We start from the raw sequence: 19740 nt of genomic DNA, 5'->3' as shown, positions 1-19740 counted from the left end.
AACTCAGTGAAACAGGATAGTTGCTGTAGATAGATAGCAAAAATGCTTTCAACATATTGAAAAAAGGCGAGTTAAAAAAAGATATGTTTTATTTCAAACAGAGAGACTGTGAGGTTGCCGCATACGACCCAGACAGGCAGAAAATGTTAGCCTTTGACACAGAACCCAGTGAGTTAGCCCGTAATCTCAACACGATGAAGCTGCAGTGGCTCTGTGAAAGTTGCTTCTGCGAATAAATGCAGGCTCTACCATTTAACACCGCCGATGCGCCAGAATATTAGAAACAGCTCTCTGGTGCTGCGACCGCACTAGCAAACACAAACATGAGCACCATTACCTCTGCCAAGGCACGATTTTTCGAGCAGCCCTTGCATTGGCTCTCATGCAGGTGTACCTAATAAAGTGACCGAGCCACGACAGCTCCGATTACACTCGTGCAGACGAGCGCGCTGTGATTAAAGACTTCAATCCCTTAGTTGACTTTCCTTGCAGGACGAGACTAATTGATGGTGACACACAACAAATGGAGGCGGGATTATGGGATTCACACAAATACACACGCACTCACACACATTCTCACTCACACTCTCACACTTAATAACCCTCTCTCACATTCACATGCACACATGCAGTCACTTGCAAACAATCTTTCACTCATAAACACTTGCACACTTACCCTCACACATCTGACCCACATTTGCACACATTTCACACACATACTCTCACACAAAAATGTATATAAGCCCACACACTTTCTTTCTTGCTAACATTCTCAGCCAGATTTAAACACTCACACATGAAACACTCACACAATGACACACATTCTCTCATTTACCTCTTCTACTTTCTCAAATGCTCATATTATCTCACATATTTTCAAAAAACTCTCTCGCTCTAGTACACACACTCCCTCTCTCACATAAGACACACTCACACTCTCACACGCACTTGCAAATACACACTATTTCACTTACACCCAAATGCTCTCACACACAATCTTACACTCATACACGTTCTCACTCAGGCAACAAACACTCACAGGATGGCACTCTCTCATTTCTCTTTGAAATACTTTCACACACTCACATTCACACACTGTCACCTCAACTCACACACTTACACGCTCACTCTCACACATACACTCATAAACTTTCTTTCTCTCTCTCTCTCTTACTCACACTCAACCTCACACACTCTCTCTCACGCACTCTCTTACTCACAATTTGGATGTCAGAGCACATTTTGGAGGGGGCATTAGGTCAGTGCATGGTTCACATTCTGCCGCTCACTAAATGCACATTCACGTACAACATTAAGTGTTGGGCTATGTCTCTCGTATGTCGACAAAATGAAGTGAGCATTTCATTTTATGGAGCATCCAAGTGTGTTCGGGCCCAGCCGGGAAGCTAATCTACTGCCAGACTTTGTCGGCTAATTGTTTGACACCTCGCTCCGTGTTGATGCTCAAAGCGAGTGTCACAGTTCACAATAGAGCTAAATGAGATCAGAAGGAGGAGGTGGCTTTGTTCAAAGCTGGCGTAAATCCCATCAAGGAAGAAGAGCAACGGGATCAGCAGCTTTCCTTTCGCTTTAATATAGCGTCGTCTATGGTCACGACAAGACAATCTGAATCTGAATCGTCTTTATCGACAAAGTATGTAGAAGCACACATGGAATTTGCCTCCGGTGGTACGAGACACTAAAGTATTGCAGAACAAGCAATCAGAAAACAAAAATAACATTTAAGACGTGACACATTAGTACAGCGAGTCTTTACGTAATGTGAGTGCGCCAGCTGCCCAAACGATGCTGGGAGTCATCGAGCAAAATTACAGTGGAGAAATTATAGTGACGTGAAATATTTATAGGCTGCCTCCCGCCACGTTATGTAGCAGCACAATGTACGCTCATGTCTCCTTCTTGCTCTTTAAGCCACGTTTGAGTCGTAAGCCAGCGCCGGGCTAAAGGGCAGTCGGCCGCAGCAGCGCAGATTGGCCCTAACCCTCTCAGCTCCGCGACCGCTCAAAGAGGAAGAAGCAATTATGGCAAGTGTAAGCAAATCTAACGGCCCACCCGAGACAGAGGGGCCGCAGCAGTTGTCTCGCACGCACGGGACAAAACATTAGGTACACCTGCTAATCAGCTACTATACAAGACTGCCGTTACATTCTTGAATGGTTTAGGTCCTGAGTGTATTCAAGGAATGTGAAAGGAAACTCTGCAGACTCGGGTGGATTTGTGGAGCCCAGAGTTCAAAGTAAACATGGTGAAGCAGCATTTAGTTGTTATGCTGCAAAAGCCAGCCCAAAGTCTAAAAGCTTTTAAATCCGGGTTAAAATCTTTTTTCCCATACCGAGTGATTTGATCTTTTTTATATAAATTTATTATATATTTATTTTATTTTATTTATTTATTTATTTATTTATTTATTTATTTATTTATTTATTTATTTTATTTTATTTTATTTTATTTTATTTTATTTTATTTTATTTATTTATTTATTTATTTATTTATTTTATTTATTTATTTTATTTTACTTATTTACTTATTTATTTGTCTATTTACATTGTTTTACATTTTAAGTCTTGCACTGTATGTTCTTTTAGTATATTTAAGCTGCTTTGTATTTCTTCAATGGCAAAAAAAATACAAAAATATGAATTGGAAAAATTATTAAACAACAATATAAAAATATTAGAAAATAATAAAAAAATGCAAAAATATGAATTGGAAAAATTATTAAACAACAATATAAAAATATTAGAAATTAATGCAAACTTTTCGCAGAAACAAATACAACATGAATGGGAAGAAAAACTTAAATATTTTCAAAAATACACATACTTTTGAATAAGAGTCGGAAAGTGATTACACAAAAAAATATTATACAGGGGGGCTTAATAAAAAATAAATTAAAATTAGGGACAGACGAGTACTGATACCACGTTTCGGTTTTAGGTCCGTCCATTACGGTACTCATTACCGCCCCCTCGTGGCTGTTTTACAGTCAGGAACTAGAAATTAGAAGTATAGAATAATTGCCATTAATTTCATGTAATTTTAAGGGAAAATTCTATATTGGGATACATAGGTCTTTCTTTAAAATGACCTGTCATTGTTTTTTGGGGACGGGGGGAATTTGCTGTATCAAAAGAACTAGAGGTTTTGGTACTTGTTATCGGTATCGGTGACTACTCAATCGTAGTAGTATCGGTCTGGGGAAAAAAGTAGTATCGGACAGCCCTAATTTAATCCATTTTCATCAGTTTCAGTGTTGTGTTCAAAGCAAACAAATGGACAGCCACGCACAAGTCAGAATGCAATCTGTTAAAAATCTGAGCCGTAACTCACGGCTGTCAAGTGTGCAAACATGACGAGTGACTCACGCACACGCTGTCTGCACGCGTGAAGTCATGCAGATGTCACACTACTCGGCTACTTTGGTCTGAAATAAACCCTCCAAAATTCTTCATTGCAGACCACGGACCAGATGGGATGAAAAACACTATCGATCCATCCCGTCCTCGCGGAGGCCGCGCATGACCTCAGCTGAGGAGGATCAGCCCGGAGCAGACAAAAGCGCTCATCTCCAGGAAGACGCCGCTTGTGGTTTCCTTCAGGGGAGAGGAGACGCGAGGGGAAAAAGTGACTCAGCCCGACAGCTTCCTTTCTTCTCGCCGCAAAAACACAAGAGAAGCGGAGAGGGGGTTGGAGATGATATGTGGAGCAGACCCCCGCTTCCAAAGCGGTAGGAGAAGAGAGAGCTGGGGCGGTTTGGGACGAGGCCACGAGGCTCGTGCGCACGCTTGCCTCGACGGGTAGGATTTACTTCCAAATAGGAGATAGAAAGCCAAGCCAGGAAAGAGCCGAGATTTGCAGCAAAAATATGCCCCTGAAAATGTGCACCCAAGGCCACGTGTTTCACTTTTTCTTTGGCTTTTTGGGGGACTTTTACCGAAGGAAAGAGACGACTCCTAGCACATCATTGAAAATAATAATGGGGGGATATTAGTGGGGGAAATACATAAGTATAGCAACAACAAAAAATAGGGGGAAAATATATAAACATTGTCAACAAAACAAAGTTTAAAAAAAAACTAGTAGATTACAAAATTCACAAATATTGGGGAAAAAATTATGAAAAATGCACAAATATTTCATTTTTAAAAGGTAATAGTAAAATATTGGGATTTTTTTTCTAAATAGGAATGCAAAATATATAGATATACAGATGGGAAATATTAGGGACATATTAAATAAAATCATAAATATTAGAAAAAAGGGTGTGCTTTACTTTTCTTTTGCTGTTTACATTACTCACATATCATTTAAAAAAAAAGGATTGCAAAAAATATAAACGCTATTTAAATATAAAATGTAAATACAGAAAAATAAAAACTATCTTGGTAATATACACAAAAATATTTAATAAAAAATTTACTATAATTGGAAAGCTAATAAAGAATAAGTATACAAATGTTAGCGAAAGACTCAAATATAATGGAAAAATACAGAAATATTAGAACAAATACAAGAATGAGAAGTGGAAAAAATTTATATGAAAATTACACAAAAATTTGAACGAATACAAAAACTAAAAGGAAAAAACTAATTTTGTTGAAAAAAAACAAAAACACTTAAATGTTCAAAATAAATCCTATAAAAAAGTTACAAATGTTAGACAAAAAAAAAAAAGCAAATTAAATAGAAACAAAAATAGGGATGTTCAATACCACTTTGCAAAGTTTGGCTCCCTTTTTCCCACCGTTAGATAATTCTCATTCCTTATTGCCGTACAAATCGGATCAGTTAGCAAACCGTCCCAAGTCAAAAGCTGATCTAATGTCCGGCCGCGCCTCAAGTGGCTCTGAATGATGTTCTATGCTGCTCATTAGCACAGCTGATTGCTGCCTAATACTGAGAGTGAACGTGAAGGGACATCATTATAGCCAGGGGGCCAAACAGGTAACCTCAGTGTGCCCATTAGCTCGTTAGCTCGTTAGCTTGGAACAAACGTCCACTTTAAACTTGGGCTGAATGAGCGCCATTAGAAGGGTCGGCATCTTTTCTTTTGATGCATTTAAAGTCAACATCGTAAAGAACATCTGCAACGTTTGAAGATCAGCTGACAATGGCGCCCTGAAACCTCATAAACATGTCACTAGCATCCTAAATGTTGCCCGCGGCAACCACATAAGTCATGTTGGACAGATTTATGTAGCAAGGTCCTTTTGATGTGTCTGTGAATTAAGACAAAAACATTAATGATTGCGTTAAACCAAAGAACATTTTATTAAACAGATTTTATGAGAACGGGGGCTCCTACAAATGTCGGGGTGCCAGAAGCTAGTCAGGTTTCTTTCCAATAGTTTCGAATTTTTTAAGCACATTTGCTGAAAATGCGCAAAACGGACATGCCCGTTTCCATTTGTTCTTCTTTTGCGAATATTGAGAGGAAACTCCGCCGCTGTAGGTGGCGGTAAACACCATAGAAATGTGATCCAACAGTAATGACGATGACATCGTATGAGTTTTCTTTTGTAATTCTTAATAAACCGTAGCGTTCATTTGCTGTTTTTCATCTAAAATAGCATTAATATTTATACTTCTTTAATTAATTCTCAAAAGATTTCTGCTTGGCCATTGCCCCAAACATAGCTTACGACATTGCTTTGGGACTCCAAACGTACGTGTGACGTAATATCCGGTCAAAATGTGCGACGTGTATCAGTCATGCCAGCGGAAACAAAACCTGTTTCCATCGCCAAAATTAGCATTTTCCTTTTTTTGATACGCTTCAAAATAAAAAAGTTTTTGCGAATTTTGGGCCCTTTTTCACATTTCTAGCGTTTCCATTCAGTTTTATTTTCACATTTCTTGAGAATTCGAATAGAAATGGGTGGATGGAAACCCAGCTATTGTGTGTTTGCTTGATGATAAATCCATCCCTGGATTTATGAGATTGACTTTGATAGACACCACAATAAACTTTGAAAGTTTAAAGAAAATTGGCTGGAATAGAAAGACAGATAACAGAAAATAATAATTATAGTCATGTCCAATGAAAAGCCTGATTTGTAACAATTTTGACAGTATTTTGATTTGTGTTCATGTTGTGGAATGGAAAAAGATACTGAATAATGATGAATTCAATGCATTTGATTAAAAAAAATCATTAAAAAATAGAAATGTATTATTTATTTATTAATATTTAGATTTGAATTGGAATTTTTCATTCATGAACAAAACTGAGTAATAAATATATTGTATTTAATTTATTTTTAAAATGTTAAAATTTTTGAAACTGAATTGGAATTATATATTACAGAAATTAAACAACAAATAATTTGGTGAGCTAGTATAACGTGAACCGAAAGACTTATTTTTACTGATTAAATCACATTTCACACATTTCCCAGGCAACCTGGCAGTAGAGCCCCCTGCCTGTACAACAAAACAAAAAAAGGACATGGAGAGTCGGCAGTAACAGGAAACACGCGAATCCCCGCAACGGTGATTGTCATAATTTCGTTAGGACGCTCCTGCTTGTTATCTTGCCGACGCCACATCATTGCATCTGCTCGTTAAAAAGACGCCGTCATGACATTTAGGGCTTCGAGCATTTTGTTCAATGACGAAAATTAAAACGAGCTTGCACGAAAGCGAGCGCTCCTGTTTGCAAGACGCAATCAAGACTCCGAGCGCCACTTCAAAGACAAGCAGGCCATCCGGCCGCTGCTTAATTACACGTTGCGCTCCGAACGTCATTGAGCAAACATCATCCAGCTATGCCAATCATTATTCAAAACGACCCCCACTTGTTTAACCGCGTGCTCATTAGCGCTTAAAACGCTCCTCCTGTCACATGTGTAGTGGATCAACAGGTCTTGTTCTTATGATACATTTAAACTTTGTTTTCTTAGGAAAATTTGAAAAACTCTTGTTAACTTTTCTAAATACTGTACAAGTATGCTACAAAGAAAACTCGAAGAGTACTGTGCAAAAACATAATTAAAGACAATCTAAATTGCTTTATAAAGTATAATTACTGCACGTACTGTAGTATTTGCATGTTGGAATTCGTGCCTTTAATGGGCATGGCCTTGCTGTATCGTATGACTGCATTTAAAAACAACACAATAAGGTCATCTTGCGTCATCGTCATGATTGCAACATATTAGACACAGGTTGCGACGTACATCACATACGGACTATTTATTGGAAAGGATAGAAAGCGGAAAAAATCCTGTTGTGAAAAAATAATGCTAACACTGTTTATAACGTTATATAACAATCAAACAATCTGTCAGCCCAATACGTTGTGGGAAGATTACATCAAAGCCTATTCGAATCCTATTCGTCAAAAATGCCACCACAATGTGAAACTGTACGTACTGTAACTCATATGTCATGTAGCACCCTGGAACATAATATGGAGACACACAACACTGCGGAGTGACCGCCTGTCAGTCTGCCAGAATGCTAAGCACTCATGAAAGATGGCATCTCCACAAAACTTAAGATCGGAGGCAGGTGGTCACCTAATAATATGCATAATTGCCCAAAACACACAAATGGACTCAACACAACATTGGGGAGCGACCACATGTCAAAAGTCTTCTGATCATTACTAAAAACGCTCTGTTTCTACACATGCAGAACTAATGAGTTGTGTAGCTCATTTAGATAAACATGGATGCACACAACATTGTGGAGCAACCAGATGTTGAGTTTACTGGAACGCTTATAGTCTCTACATGTGCTATCTCTACATTACGTACGGTCCGAGGCAGATTGTACAGAAATTAGAAGTCACATCGCTTCCTGGAACATAAAAATGGACACACAACACTGTGGAGTGTCACGTGTCCGTCTACTGGAAAGATAATCATTGTTAAAGACACCATAAAGCAAAGCGGACAAACAAATACGTTGGTGGAACAAATCACAGACGTACACACCATTGTGACAGAGTATGCTGGAAGGCAGACAGGTTGTAGCTTCCCAGATCATAAACATGGACACACAACAATGTGGAGCTAACACATCAGTCCAACATGAGTTCTGAGACATACAGGATGGAACAAATAAGTCTTTAAGCCCCCTGGAACATAAACATGGATGCACACAACATTGTGGAGCAACCGCAAGTCAAGTATAATGGAACACTAATTATAATTAAAGAAACTGTCGCCACATAATTTAAGATTTAAGGCAGTCTAGGCAGAAGTAATAAACTCATTCAGAACATATGCATTAATGCGCACAACATTGTGGAGCGACCGATTGTCAGAGTCGAATAAGTTGCTTATAAATACGCCATCTCTACATAGCATATGATCCCAGGTAGACTGGTTGGAATCTAAAAGTCACATAGCTCCTGGGAGCATAAACATGGACACATACAACATTGTGGAGTGACCACATGGTAGAGTCTATACGCTAATTGTTGTTAAACATGAGATCAGGCAACTAATTTCCGAAACGTGGTAAGACTTCACACTTTGAAATACCAGTTACATGCTTGGCTCGGTGCTGCTGTTTTGTTTAGCAACAACATTCAAGTGAGGCCCTCTGAAGTTTTGGTGGAAATCCATTCAGAACTTTCAGGGGGAAAAAACAATTACATTTTGATAATCGAGTCTAGCCATTAATCAAAGCCTTTGAAACTGACCCCCCCCCTCCCCCCCCCATCAGTAGGACTCAGATTAGCGCCCGAAACACAACACCGCGCCTCATCTGCCCGCAATCCAAGCGGCCACTCGGTGACCCGCCACTGACACCGCTCACGGGCCACCGTGGCCAGCCTTAATAAATATTCTTAAACAGGAGGATTAGCCATATGGCGGGATCACTCTTTTGTCCAACCTCTGCCATCTGCATTTTTGGTACGGGCCTCCTCGCCGGGCTAACGCCAGCTTGTGTTACCAGCGCACTCCTGATAGAATCTTTATTACTGGCGTGGGGGAGAGTCCATTAAAAAGGTGTACTGTGGCTGTCCCCGCGTTGAGAGCTTGCTGGAACCGAGCCTGCTGGCCCAGTTTTTCGCCACACACCCTCAGAGTGAAAGCCGCTATTGAGCAGGCAGCGCTCAGTGCGCAGCTTTGCTTAACAAGCCAGTAATCAGAAAAAGAGACTCACACAACAAAGAGGCTTGAACAACTCTGACCCGCCCTCTTCTCACTTGCGGATGACTTGGAAATTCCTGGACATCACCTGAAAACACAAGAGAATATTTTTGTCTCACACATTCTTTAGATATTAAACTTGTTTTAAAAAAAAACACGCTTTAAGATAATAATTTTAAAGAAACAAAAATAATGCAAGCCTAGAATATAAAAAAACAACCCAAAAAACAAACAAACACATTTTGTAGTGATACGTGTCAGTGTTACTGGAATGCTAATATCCATATCACTAAATCCAAATCTATGGATAGACGGCTAGATAGCTATTTTTATAGCTAACTTTATAGCTAACTTGATAGCTAATTAGAGAGATATTGTAGCTAGTTGGATAGATAGTGAGTTAGATAGATAGCGAGCTAGCTAGCTAGCTAGCCAGATAGATAGATAGATAGATAGATAGATAGATAGATAGATAGATAGATAGATAGATAGATAGATAGATAGATAGATAGATAGATAGATAGATAGATAGATAGATAGATAGATAGATAGATAGATAGATAGATAGATAGATAGATAGATAGATAGATACATACATAGATAGATAGATAGATAGATAGATAGATAGATAGATAGATAGATAGATAGATAGATAGATACATACATAGATAGATACATAGATAGATAGATACATAGATGGATAGAACGTGCCTAGAGAACAAGGTGCCAATGTATATCAATATCAGTGTATTTGCGCTCACACACACCACAGAGTAAACAACAGCTTTGATTCTACAATGTGAGGCTAATTGAAAAAAATGAAGAAATAAAAAGAGCGATCAGCACATCTGTGATCTTTAATTCATGTCGACCAAACGATTCTCTCCCTCAGAGGCGCCGGTTGGTACGTTCAATCGATGGCTAACAAGTTTTTCTTGTGATGATAGCAAGTCGTTAAAAACAAAAAAGAGTACAAAGATTTACATGCTTAAAATGTGTTGAAGGGGTGGGGGGTGGTTGTGGGTCCTTCGGCGGGCAGACCCGCCTTAACATGTTTCAAAATGTCTGCAGAACCGGTTTGGCCTGTTGCGTAATACCTCGCATCACCTCCGGTGGTGGCCTGCAGACCAGACCTGGTGTACCTCACGAGATTTCAGCTCAGTGAGTGCCAAGGGATTATTTCTTCTTTGGATTTTCATTGCTTTGTTTTGGCATGAGGAGCAGCCAAAATCAATAGAGTCAAATTTAATAAGTGAGAGACTTTTTACTGTATGTGTATATTATATCATTCATATACTGTATTTACATATATGTTTACAATTTACATGAGGTAAATGATCAGTTATTTTATTATATAATTTTTAATATAAACATTTTATTTGAAAAATGAGGGAACGTGTTTTTAACAAATTATTAAAATTTCACACATAACGTATGCATATCATTAATATATATCTTCTTATATTCTAAATTTACTAATTCCGGGGTTTTTTTTCTCCAGATGGAGCAATCTATTAAAATTATCAATGAAAACTAAATAAAGACATGCTTTTGTATTGGATCTAATCCTAAATTTGTACCTAATGAAGTGATTGTTGAGCGTTGAAGCATGCCTTGCGCGATGCCAACATGATGAATGTCACACGTACGACGCACGCACTCTCAGTGAACCTGGCGGCGCAAGAAAGCAAAAAGGAAAAAAAACCACACCCAGCCTGTCTGAATTTGTCCCATCATGAGCGTGTCTGTTCTTCAGCCTAAAATATACACGACTATTACTGACATAGTTGTGTTTGACAGTCAATTTAAACGCAGAAAGTATAAAAAAAAAGTCAATGCGCGGTGTGGATTTTGCATGGCAACCGGTCCGGGCTGAATTAAAAAAAGATGTTTACTACGAATGCCAAAATATTTTAATTACTGGTTATTATGACTGCTATTAACATGTTGTTTATCTCATTGTGCTTTCTACTTTGCAGTCCCCCACAAACACAGGAGACAAATGCTAAGAAGCTACTACCTCTTCAGGCCTGCTGTCTAGCAGCTGGCCAATAACACATGTTGCTATTAACTAAGAGGCAGGCCTGGGGAGTAACAGAGTACATGTACCGCCGTTACGTAATCACATTACACATTTTTTTTTTTTTTGTATTCCGTTACAGTTACAGGAAAAACATGTAATCAGATTACAGGTACATTGATTAAAAATGGGGATTACTTTGAGGGATTACAATTTATACGATGAGGGAGAGTGGGAAAGAGAGACAGAGTAAGTAAGCGCGCGCGAGAGGGACCGTTGCTACTTGCAGCTGTACATGTCGGGGAGGTGGGGACGAACTTACTAGTCGTGTCCTCCACATGCGGACGGGCAGTTTAAAAAAGCTTCACGGACGGGAGGAGGAAATGGCAACCGGTATTCACTGTTTGGAACTTACTCGGTTTGCTGAAGGAGCGAAAGTTTGAGCTGAGAGTTCAGCGGCATGCTACGCGCTGTAGCTTCTTGCTAGCTAGCCCGCTAGCCTACAAGCGAGTTACACCTTCCAAACAAATCTTCCTCCCACCAATTCACTATTTAAACATCATACACAACATATACACGGCTAAACTTGTGACTGGGATAAAAGTTCTATCTATCTATCTATCTATCTATCTATCTATCTATCTATCTATCTATCTATCTATCTATCTATCTATCTATCTATCTATCTATCTATCTATCTATCTATCTATCTATCTATCTATCTATCTATCTATCTATCTATCTATCTATCTATCTATCTATCTATCTATCTATCTATCTATCTATCTATCTATCTATCCATCTATCTATCTATCTATCTATCTATCTATCTATCTATCTATCTATCTATCTATCTATCTATCTATCTTTTTGTCTGTCTGTCTGTCTGAATCTGTCTGTCTACCTGTCTATCTAAACTGTGAGGTTTGGTTGCTTTCAGTGACAGTTCGAAAGCATATGACCTTCAATCAATCAATCAATCTATAGTGTACATGCTTTTTAATTACACAAGGATTTTTGCTATTTTTAGACCCACTATCACCCACAAATGAATAGCAGGGGCACATTATATATAATATATATTGCGGTGATATTTATTTTTTATTTTGTCTCATACTGGAGTAATCCAAAAGTAATCAAGTTACATTACTTTAATATTATGGTACTTGGATTACGTTACTAAATTAAAAAAAATTAGCAGGTAACTTGTAACTATAACAGACTACATTTTAAAAGTAACCCTGGGAGACAATAAAGTGCCCATCTGACAGTTGCAGGAATGAGCATTTCGTGGACAAAGTACTCACACTAAAAATGTACCTCACGAGAATGTATTTGTCAAGATTAGATGGAAATGTATTTGCCTCAAATCATTCTTGTAGCCGACAACAACAAACTATTGTCAGCATGGGGAACATCTTGCTCCTCAGAATCTTCTTCACCCTGCTTCAAAGCTGTCCTGTTTTTTTTTCCACCTCAAAATACCCCGAGATCACAATCAATCGAGATCTCGACCACGGTTGATTTTACTCGTCTAAATGTGTCTTTTTTACTTCATGTCATCAACCATGGAGTTTGAAAAAAAGGAACCAGCCTATTCTCACAAAGTATTAAGCAGAAAAAGTTTAAACAGCCATCAATGGCTAAACCGTTGGCAACAAAAGTGTGTAAATGAAAAAGTCCACATTGGCCCAATTAGCCATCTTCCCGCCCTCCCCCGGTCTCAGGTGTGAATGAGGAACATGTGGGTTACATTTGGTGCTATTTCTCAAACACTCTCAAGATGGTCACTGGAAGTTCAATACAGGACATCGCGACAACAAACTCTCTGAGGAGCTAAAAAAACTGAAATGCAGGACGATTGCCAACACACTGAAACTGAGCTGCCGCACGGTAGCTAAGATCAAACTACTTTTAACAGGACAGCTTCCACTCCCCAACAAACCATACCAACACCATAGAATAAAATCTTACAAATACAGAACATATTTGGAAGAGTGCAGCCCCGCCCCGCGCACACACTGTTTTTAGGAGCGTGCCACATAATTACGATGTTGTCAGCATAGCAGTCCTATCAGATCAACAGTATTCTGAGAATGACGCCTGCACCTGCGCAGGCAAACAAATGTTGCCTCGTCGCAGCTGTCAGCGCCACTTGCGCCGACGCACGGCGCGAACGAACAATGGCCGCCGTCTATTTCACAGGACAGGAAGCGCACCGGGGCTCCCGTTAATCACGCGGCCAATTAAACCACAATGAGCCGCAGTTGACCCATAAACGATGTCTCTCTCTCTCCGAGGACCGATTGTTGTATCGCTGCGTCTATTTGTGGTTGATCAAATGTGGGGAAAGCGTGTATTAGCATAGATTTGCATGATTTTTACTAGACAAAAATATACTGTATATTATATTATATTATATTATATTATATTATATTAAATTATATTATATTATATTATATTATATTATATTATATTATATTATATTATATTATATTATATTATATTATATTATATGTCTCTGGCTGTAAAAAAACTAACAAAAAAAAACTAAAAAAGGATCATCATGCTTCAAACAGAGATAATGGCAAATAAATTAGCATAGATTTGCATTTTTACTAGACAAAAATATTATATTATATTATATTATATTATATTTCTCTGGCTGTAAAAAAATAAAATAAAATAAAAAAATAAAATAAAAATTTTGTCCTTGTTTTATAGTTGCAAAATCCAGTGTGACATCTTACCCCATATAGTGTGACAATCTACCTATTGGTGGGGCAATATGTCACATGTTCACTCATTCTATTTGATGTCTTATAACTCGGCACTGACACAAAGTATGAAAATGACACGAATACAAAATATATACCTAAGACTTTGGTCTTTCATCTGGTATACATTTTGTTTATGTATGATGTATTGATTCCAAGAAATATATAAAAGTATAAAAAGTGATGCAACTAGGCCCGGTATCCCCCTACATCACGGCAAAATTGACAAACTGAGACTTTTACTTCCACAAAATACTTTCTGACTACGCGCTTGTTGACGCTCGACGGGTACCCATACTTCAGATTAAATCACAGTCACCACATTTAACTTCAGATTAAATCTGTCAAGAAGGGAACCAACCATCATACATAGCTAACCAATTATGTTTTGATTTCACCCTGGGCAATAAAAGTTTCATGCGAAACTCCATAAGCATCACAGTGCAGTTGCAAAAAGCAACCGACAGTTTCCGTTCACGTCGACTGGCCAAGCAAACAATCTTGTGTATGGCGTTAGATGAACAATAAACACGAATGAGCAAGTGTCCCGGTAATTATGACAATGACAAACATGTCTTTACTTGAAGGCTGACAACGACGGGACGATGGTTGATTACGGAGTGGGAATGCTCGTCTAATGACATATTGCTCAGGTCTGAGGTAACAACCAATCACAGATCAGCTTCAGAAAACAGGTGAGCTGTGATTGGTCGCTGCCTGAGCTCTGAGCAACTGTGATGTCACCTTCAGTCGACAGCAAGTGACAAATTGGCCGCCCCTGAGATGGATAAAAATGGCTGGGTTTTTACTGCATAACTCATATTTCCCAAATGTAATTTTAATCAGAATGTCGTGTTTAGACTAGTGAGGTCACATATAACATATTATTGTCAAGAAATGTTTAAGTTTGACTTCCCCTTTAACTCATTCACTGCCATTGACGGTTATAGACGTCAAATATTCATTTTAACTATTTATATTAGTTTATTTTTTTTCCATTTTTGTTAACAAGAGTATGAAAACCTAGATTTTTTTTTTCGTACATTTAGAACAGATGTCAAATTTGTGATTAATCTTGAGTTAACTCGTGAAGTCATGCAATTAATTACGATTAAAAAATGTAATCGCCTGACGCTCCTAAATTTTTAATAATCTTTTATTTTATCAGGCGATTAAAATGTTTTAATTGTAATTAATCGCATGCCTTCAATAGTTAACTCACGATTAATTAATACATTTTATATCTGTTCTAAATGTACAATAAAAAAAATTCTAGGTTTTCATACTCTTGTTAACAAAAGTGGAAAAAAATGTTAAACTAATAGAAATAGTTCAAATGAATTTTTGACGTCAATAGCCGTCAATGGCAGTGAATGAGTAAAGGTTAGGGCATATGGGCAGTGTTTCTGGGTTCTGTTTTGGGGTTTAGGGGTAGGCTGAGGATTAGTCAGGTTTAGGGATTGGAATTAGGGTTAGGTTAGAGGATTTCCACTGGAAACTCAGTCAAGTTAGTGGTTAGGATTCACGTTGGGGTTAGTATTTTGGATTTAAGCATTACGGTTATCCCACTGGAATCTCACTTGCATTGGAATCTTTGTTAAAACTCATGGCGTGCAGGCAAGTTGTTGTGAGCACACCTTTAATTACTTGGACCGACAGCGAGGATGTTTGCATGAGCGCAAAAGCTTTTGTGTTGTGCGTCTTACAAAAGAGCAAGTGAGGCTTAAGTGACAACACGCATTCTCTCGCCTGAGTCACTCGCCGTGAAATATGGCCAAGGCGGCGAGGAGCGGCTCGGGGGCCGGGGCAAGCGCCGGCACATACGTCCGCACCTAAGCAGCCCCGAGGAGATTACATTATGGGCGCCCGCCATTGTCTCGCGTCTCCCAGACAAAGCTGTGCAAACGCCGCGCCTCGCGGGGACTGTAATAACAAGAGGTGAATGTCAAAAGCATCTCTTTTGTCCGACCGCCGAGGTATGCACAAACACACTCGCTTGGCGTGACTGAGAAGAAAGGAGGGCCTTGTGAAGAAGGGAAGGAGTCGGGGAAAGAAAAAGGGAAGAACGTCTTTGCGGGAAAAGAGCGTGAGAAGACCTCCGCGGACCCCCCTCGCAAGAAAAGACGCCATTCAGACAAAACATGCGCTCATTTGATGACCTGTGACTGCAAAAGACAGGAGACACAAACATTTAATTTTTTTTGCCTGGTTCAAATCTAGATAAGAGTTTTGATTGTACTATTTACTTCATTCTCCATGAATCAAGAAAGTAGCCTGCTGGCGAAATTTTTTTTTATTCTCCCAAATTTAAGTCACATTTAAATTGTTCCTCCATCCCTGAATGCAAATGGTAGAGTCCCATGAACCAGGAAGTAGCCTACAACATTACACACTATTGTATCACTTTTGTTGGCATTTAAGTCACAATAAAAGTGTCACCCAAACTCCTTAACGCAAATGGTAGAGTCCCTGCTGCCTGATTGCATTGTTTACATCATTCTCCACAAACCAGGAAGTCGCCTGTGAGCTAGTAAAAAGAAAAAAAAAGAAGAATTGGAAATCTACTTTTTTTTTTTCGTTTTTGATTTTGTATGTCCTTGTCAAATTGAAGTCTATATTAAACTGTTTCCCCCATCTCTGATTGCAAATGGTAGCGCCCCATGAACCAGGAAGTAGCCTGTTAGCTAGTAAAAAAAAAAATAGCCACCCTTGCCCCACCGATCAAAATGGTCCGTTCCTACATCCTTATGACATCCTTCAGGAACAGGCCAACCTATACCAAAGGAGCAAATAAACATAATAATATATATATTTTTAAAGTAATTTAATTCCTATTTTCTACATTTTGGTCAGCTTCGTGTCTCCTCCAAACATCATAAATAGTACGGTCCCATCTCCTGATATCGCTGTTTATGTGTTGTTCAATTAGTTGATGTTTTTTCACGCTAAGCTAATCAGGTCCTCGACTGCCTCATACTTATCAGGGCGCATGCCGCCGATTGCAGAACGGAGTCCAACAAAATACAACACAAGCCAGTCATTCATCATAGAAGTCAGCCGCCGCCACCACTTGTTGAAAATGAGGATCAGATGTGTGAAGGAGCGCCAGGGGAGCAGCGTCCCGGGCTGGAGTCAACCTTGTCACGACCCGAACAAGGCTTTAACTGTCACGGGCAATTAATATGAATGGGGGGTAGGGGATATGTGACCCCCACACCCTTTCCTAATTTACAAAGCCAGTGCCGGCCGGTAATTAATTGCCGCATGCATAAATGTACATGCAGAGCAATCGGCGAGAGAGGCCAAGTGATTTGGACGACAAATCTGCAGCAACATAAAAAAATCCGAGCTCATTGTGTAAGTGAAGGGCAGGTTGGGAGCAATTCATAAAATCATCCAATTACACGAGAGTCTATTTTAATTTGCCACGCGCTCATTTTTAACTTTAGAGGTTAACTTAAAAAAAAGTTCCTAAAAACTGCAGAGAATTACAGAAGTGTGGAACTGCCAATGGCAGTACATTCAAATGTATTGATGAAGTCACTCCAACGTACGGCAAAGTCGATTGAACGGTTCAATAAAGTCAGTCCAACATATTGGTATAATTGTTTAAACGTATTGGTAGAACGTAGGCTAAATGTTAAAAATTTAATTTTTTCCATTTTTGTCACAATTGCGCATGAACTAAATACCCTGTGGAATTGGGGGCGAGGGGGCGGGGGTTGTTTTTAGCATTTAGCCTACAATTGACCTTTACCAACATGTATTTATGTATTATAACCATTGTTTGTTTGTTTTACTCTTTTATCTGGCAAGAATAAGGACCCTGTTGTAAGATGACTTAAGCAAACGTTTTTGTTGGAATTTGGTAAAACGTGCAAAAAAAATATGTGTTGTTTTTGCGGGGTGCCGTCGACGGTTATAGACGTCAGAAATTCATTTGAACCATTTCTAGTTTAGCATTTTTTCCACTTTTGTTAACAAGAGTATGAAAACCTAGATGTTTTTATTGTACATTTAGAACAGATATAAAAATTGTGATTAATTGTGAGTTAACTGGTGAAGTCATGCAATTAATTACGATAAAAAAAAATCGTCTGACGCCCCTAATTTTTTATAATCTTTTTTTTTTATCATGTCAGGCGATTAATTTTTTGAAATTTTAATTAATCGCATGACTACAATAGTTAACTTGCGATTAATTGCCAATTTCATATCTGTTCTAAATGTGCAATTTAAAAAAAATTCTAGGTTTTCATACTATTGTTAACAAATGTGGAAAAAATGTTAAATAGAAAATAGAAATAGTTCAAATTATTTATTTATTTTTTTCTCCCTCTTCTCTTCTTTTTCTTTTGTATGTGGGTTAGTATGTGTATGTGTATGTGTATGTGTATGTGCGTGTGTGGGTGGGTGTGCGTGCGAGTGTGTGTGTATTCGTTAGTTCACCAAAAACCTATTAAAAAAAATCCCATACCGTTCACTTAAACCGAACACCGTCATCAGGAGACCCGAGGAAGGACCAAAGAAAACAAAGGAAAGTGAAATCCAGCCAGAGTTCTTCACCAACCCCAGAAACATCTAAATTCCAACAAATCCAAAAAATCAGGGAGACCTCAAGAGAGTTCAAATGAATTTTTGACGTCTATAGCCGTCAATGGCAGCGAATGAATTAAAGTCATGCGATTAATTACAATTAAAAATTTTAAGCGATTAAAATTTTTTATTTGAACTAATCGCATGACTTTACTAGTTAACTCACTATTAATCACAAATTTTATATCTGTTCGTAATGTACAATTTAAAAAAAAAATCTAGGTTTTCATACTCTTGTTAACAAAAGTGGGAAAAAAATTTTAACTAATAGAAATAGTTCAAATGAATGTTTGACATCTATAGCCGTCAATGGCAGTGAATGAGTTAATGGCATTTCAATAGGGAAAACCGTCATCCCACAATAATCTGCGGGATCCCGTCCGTGTCTTTTTGGAAAGTGTTTGCAATTTTGCAGACATTTTGTGGGCGCCCCGTGTGAAAGTGACCATTTTCATCCTGTTAAAATTGTCATCTGTGTCATGTAAACGGGCCACAAGACTCCTTGTAACCAACTTAAGCCTGCCTGAGTGTGAGGAAAACACGCACACACATGAGCGACAATAGAGTCTTTATGACATAAGCTTCTTTCGACTACAAATGGGATTTTTCCTATAGGCGGCCTCCAGCAATAACAAGTGACATCACAGGCACGGCGACGTATGTTTCCCATATTAAAGCTGCTGCTGAGTTAGCGTTCCTTTCATTTCTTTATTTATTTATTATCTTCTGTGCACATTAAACGCATCATTTGTGTTGGAGTGTCAGCAGGCCAACATGCGGCCGCCGCCGTCGTCGTCGTCGTCGTCTACTTGGCTCGGACTTTGCGGCGGAAACAGGAGGCAGGAACGTAGTTAGCAACAATACGCTAGGCTCTTTAGGCTGGTTTTTTTTTACCTCTTATAATCAGTTGTGGGAATTGTAAAGTACAAAATCCTTTTGTACTTTTATACTTAAGTTTTTGTTTTGTTTTTACATACTTTCTATTTGTTATAAAGTTCTTATATTTGTTTATATTTCATATGTTTGTTTTTTTTTACTTTGGGTGTCAGCAGGCCAACACCGCCGTGGTCTCTCCTCAGCTCGGATTGCGTTGCGGAAACCCGAGGCGGCAGCGCAGTCAGCAACAATATGGCAGCATAGCGCGTAGCTTGTGCTAATCCAGCACTATGTCCGGGGCACATTACGCGCATGTCGGCCGCTGCATTGGTTTAGCAATACG

At 38.7% G+C, this 19740-nt stretch overlaps 1 protein-coding gene across 2 annotated transcripts in view; it reads right to left on the bottom strand.

Moving 5' to 3' along the window:
• The window catches only part of LOC147175464 (transcription factor SOX-6-like), a 90968-nt gene that overhangs the window by 64685 nt on the left and 6543 nt on the right, over positions 1-19740 (bottom strand). For both annotated transcript variants that reach the window (XM_086073573.1, XM_086073574.1), the window contains exon 2: positions 9142-9216. The gene's annotated coding sequence lies outside the window, so the exon portion shown is untranslated. The remainder of the gene's footprint in view (positions 1-9141; positions 9217-19740) is intronic.

Source organism: Leptonotus elevatus, chromosome 4 (assembly GCF_054856555.1).
Source record: "Leptonotus elevatus isolate MCC_2025b chromosome 4, RoL_Lele_1.0, whole genome shotgun sequence".
Taxonomy (NCBI): domain Eukaryota; kingdom Metazoa; phylum Chordata; class Actinopteri; order Syngnathiformes; family Syngnathidae; genus Leptonotus; species Leptonotus elevatus.
This window is presented reverse-complemented; position numbering and strand designations above follow the sequence as displayed.